This window comes from Alligator sinensis, unplaced genomic scaffold (genome assembly GCF_000455745.1).
Source record: "Alligator sinensis unplaced genomic scaffold, ASM45574v1 scaffold647_2, whole genome shotgun sequence".
Classification (NCBI taxonomy): Eukaryota; Metazoa; Chordata; order Crocodylia; family Alligatoridae; genus Alligator; species Alligator sinensis.
Window position 1 is genome coordinate 2,820,296 of NW_005841832.1, and position 4,894 is coordinate 2,825,189.

Genomic DNA, 4,894 nt, shown 5'->3' on the forward strand with positions numbered 1-4,894 from the left:
GGAGTGGAGGCTGACACATGGGGAAGCTGGTTACAACCCCCCTCCCAGCTCCTGGGGACCCCACAGCCCTCACCCTCACCCCCCGCCCTGTCTCTGCCACATGCCTCCCCCCACAGCACTGTCCTTCCCCCCCCGCCCATTTTGGCTCCCCCCATCCCTGGCTCCCACTATCCCCATTAATACCACCCCTCCTTTCCACAGCAGCCCCATGGCTGGACATGGCCCCCGCCAACCCACTACTCCCACCCAAGCATCCATTTTCTGCCTGCCACACCCACTTCCTGCCACCCACTCCATACCTCTTCCCACAATCCCCAGCGCTGCCCCCCTCCAGTCCCAGGGGTCTCGGACCCCTGCTCCCTCCCCTTGGCTCAGCTTCTGCCTCTTCTGGGGGTTTCTACCCTTCCCAGGCCAATCCAGGGCACTCCCTAGCACTGACTTCCTGCTGCCACCTAGTGGCAGTAGCTGGCCACTGCACCCTAGACTCAGGTGTTGAGGAGACAAGGGAGCACTGGCTCTGTACAGGGGCGCTGATGGGAGGGGGAGGAAATGGACCCAGGGGAAAGTTTTTTGGGGGGCAGTGATAGGGATGAGGTAGGGCTGGAGGAGCAGCAGAAGCACCTGGAGAGGATTGGGAGGGGGTGGGCGGAATAACTTGACCTTTCATAGGCTTTCCGGGAATGGGAAAGGTCAGCTCCTGGGGGATCTGGCCTCATGCCAGCCCCTGAGGGTCCTGCCTGGAAGTGGGCTAGTCACAGAGGCTGGGACAGGGGTGGTAATCAGCCAGGAAGGGGAGGGTCCTCTAGCACAGGCCTGTCCAGTATCCCTAGTCCCTGGCATGTTGTGGGAAGGAGAGGCCCCTGTCCCCAATCCTGCTAAGGTCACTCCCATAGGGGGATCTCGAGGCCTGCACCCTGCTCCTGGCTGGCAGCTGCACCCACCCTCCCCCCATCAGGTCTGGCTCTGTCCTGCCCCATCCCCTAGGGTCTCATGGCCACAAGGGGGATGCTTACTGGGACCCCAACCTAGAAGTCTTGCAAGGTGACTGGGTGTCAGGGTTGCTCTTGATAGCCTCAGATTATCTCTGGGAGCCAGGAACAGCCACACCCAGGACCAGTGGCCAAAGTAGGGCACTCTAGAACCAGGGAATTGGGTAGGGGAACCTAGAACCAATGCCCTGAGGGGGACTATATGGAACGGGTACCCTTCATTGGGACATCTAGAGCCAATGGTGTGGATAGTGGCATCCAGAACCAGCATCCTGCCTAGGGGACCTCTACAACAAATGCCATTGGTGGGGGGGGAATCTAGAACCAAGGTAGAGGTATCTAGAACAAATGGTACCTACCACCAAGTTATCTAGGAATGGGGTATCTAGCACCACACTCCTATTTAGAGCATCTAGAACAGGTGTCAGGCATTGGAGTACTCAGAACCAGTGGCTTTGAGAGCCTCTAGGTTACACTTTAGCTGGGTAGGTATCTAGAACAGAGAGTGGTGCTTGTGATATCTAGAACTGGCAGCTGGGACTGGTATATTGAGAGCCCTGAATGAGATGCCCCAGCTCCAGGGAGTCTGGGGAACAGGTCTCAAACTAGATCTAATTGACCTTAATACAGGAGCAGACAACCAGAATTGAAAATAGTTCTGGGAAGGGAGTGAAGGATAGGAGCTAGTGGGTTGGAGTGGGGGGCACTGTGAGCCAGGATGCCTGGTTTCTCTCCCAGATCTGGGAAGACGAGCATGGGTCTGCTGGGCTAGAGGTGAGAAGAACTGAGAGGTCAGGACTCCTGAGTTCTGTCCCAGCTTTGGAAAGGGTTGAAGCAGTGGGGGCTGGGAGCCAGGATGCCTGGGGTCTACCTCAGCTCTGGGAGTGGGGGGAGATCCAGGCAGACTCAGGCCTGTTTTGTATATTGTATTTGGGGGCTTGAGGGAGGGTCTCAATACATTTAGACAGCAGCTGGTTGAGGTCTGAACTGATGCACATAGACCAGCACAGCCTGGTGCCTCTCAATTCTGACCCCTGCCCCCCCGCCCCCCAGCCCTGAGGTGCCCTTCATCCTGACCCCCCAGCCCTGCCAGTGACCCTCACTCCTGACCCACAGCCCCCTGCCCCACCTCCCCTTGCACCTAGCTTTGCCAGTGCCCCTTGCACCTAGCTTTGCCAGGTGCTTGTGGAGGGCTGATCTCCTGACTGAGGGCTACTGCTTCCGTTTAGTCAATAAATATTTCTCCCAAGATAACAGCTCACTACCCGGAAGCCGGGGTGTTTCCGCCTGGTGCTGGGAAGCTCTGGGAACCCCTTACCCTAATGCCAGGCAGCACCAGGCAGCTGGGAGTTCCCCCCACAGCAAGGAGGAAACAGAGGGGGCTTCTCAATGCACCTCACTCCCAACCTGCAGCCCCCTGCCCCACAGCTATGCCAGTACCCCTCACTCCTGACCTGCAGCCCCCAAACCTTCCCCAGTCCTGACTGTTCTGCAATCTCCTACCCCGCCCCCCATGCCTGTTTCCGCCTGTTTATCCTCTCAAACCCTTCCCAAAGTTCAAGGAGCCAAGGGGAAAAATATAAACAAGTTCCCGGGTCCAAAAATAGACCCAAATGCCCCCCCACACACACACACCCTCCTGCCCCCTCCCCACCAACGCCTGCCTCATCCCGGCGTGGGAGCACTGAACATACAGGTGGTTTCTAAAAGGAGGCCGAACAATGGCCCAGCAGCTTCCTGCAGCCGCATCCGGCCCAGTTTCCCCTCCCCATGTGCCATGGCTCACGCAGTGCTGCCTGCCGGGGGCTGGCAAGGCCACCACACTGCTCAGAACAGCCCCTCTCCACTGCTCCAGTCTGCAGGGCCTTTATGGTCTCTAGGCCCGGCCAGTCCCTAAGCTTGGCCAACTTGGGGTCCTTCCCAGCCCCCTATTCCCAGCCCATGGGGTCTGGCTGCTTTGGCATCCACACCTGCACCCCCGCCCCGTTCCCCTTCCCAGCTGCTTCCCCCACTCCCCGGTCCCTCATTGTTCCAGCCCCCACCCACCCCACACAAGGAGCATCCGTGTTTTTTCCTGTCTGGGACCTTCCAGCTGCTGAGGAAGACGGATGATGAGCAATGACAAAGCAGAAGGGAAGAAGTGCTCCCCCCGCCCCACAACGGGGTTGGGAGAACCCAGGAGTCCAGGGTCTCAGCACCCCCCAGCTCTAACCCACAGACCCCACTGCCATCCCAGAGCTGGGAAATAACCCAGGCTGAAGGAAATAAAGAGTTTGTTAACAAAGGTATCTTCACCTACTTCAAACTGGGGCAGCCAGTCACTGCCCAGACAACTGAGTTCTCTCCCAGCTCTGCTGCTCCTCACCACTGAGCTGCAGCCCCCTGCTTCCCCCCACAGCCCTGTCGGTGCTTCTCAATCCCAACCCACAGTCCCTTGGTCCTACAGCTCTACTGGTGCCCCTCTGTCCCAACCTGTAACCCCAAGACCCGCCCCCCAGCCCTGCCAGCACCCCACAACCCATTGGTGCTCATGGATTGGAGCAGGGGGCACTGGGAGCCAGGACACCTGGGTTCTCTCCTAGCTCTGGGAGGGAAAGGTGGATTGGAGCAGCAGGGCCTGCTAGTCCAGACTCCTGGGTTCTGTCCCAGCTTTATGGGGCAGTGAGGTGTAGTAGGTTGGAACAGGGGACACTGGAGCCCAAATGTGGGTTCTCTCCCATCACTGTTCTCTCTTTCAGGCTGGGGGGCAAGGGGGTTCTTTCCTGCTGGGGGAGGGCAGATAGGGGAGTGCTACCTTTTGAGGGGGATCTCTTCCTACTTCCCCATGTATCTTCTCTGCTCATGCCCTGGCCTGGCCCAGGTGCCAGCAAGGGGGCGGGAGTTCTCATTGACTCCCCCAGACTTCCAGGAAGGCTGGTTGGGCTGAGCCAAGTTTCACTTCATTGCCTGGCTGCTCTGGGCTGGGGCCAGCTCACCTGGGGTGGAGGGCGGGGGGATGTGGGAGCCACTGGAGCTGTTCGGGGATTGATATCCCCCAACCCTGATGACCACCTCACCCCAGAGCTCCCCCCCACTTCCAGGCTGAGCCCCATGGCAGTGGGTGAGGGTTGATGGGGTTGAGGGGTTATATGAGGCATCCATTGAGAGGGTTGGGATGCGGGGGGGCATTAGCACGTCCATCTACCCCAGGGCACTGGCTCCCCACCTAGTGTGAGGGATGAGAGGGCCTATGAGACACCCTCCCCCACCCCCCACCCCCGCTTCCCCAGCACTGCCAGCTCCTCCTCCCTTCCCAGGCTCAGGGGAGCCATGGGGGTTTCTGGCAGGGTATTTCCAGTGGGGGTTTCCTGCCCCCCCAACAACATATGGGACCCCTCCCACCTGGAGATCCCCAGCAGGTACCAGATGCACAGCACCCTCCCCGCCCCGCCTTGCCCCCAGTCCTGCCTGTTCTCCTCACTCCCAACCTGCAGCCTCCTGTCCCCTCAGCCCTGCTGGGGCCTCTCACTCCCGACCTGTAGCCCTCCCACCCCCCCAGCCCTGCTGGTGCTCCTCACTCCTGACCTGCAGCCCCCTGCCCACCAGCCTTGCTGGTGTGTCTCACTCCTGACCTGCAGCCCCCTGACTCCCCCCCCAGCCCTGCTGGTGCCCCCCCTTTCCTGCCAGTCACTTCCCAGCCGGGTGGCGCTGACTCAGCCCGTGTAGACATGAGTACCGTCACCCCCAGCCTGGGATACAGCACGTTCCCTTACGGGGGGGTGGCGTCCAGAGTGTGGGGAGGGCAGGACCCGTGCATCTGTGTAGGGAGGGGTCCCATGGATGGGGGGAGTGTGGAAGAGGGGCCCCAAAGCCGTGGGGAGCCCTCTGGGACAGGTGGGGGGGACAAGGTTTCTGGGGGCAGGAGG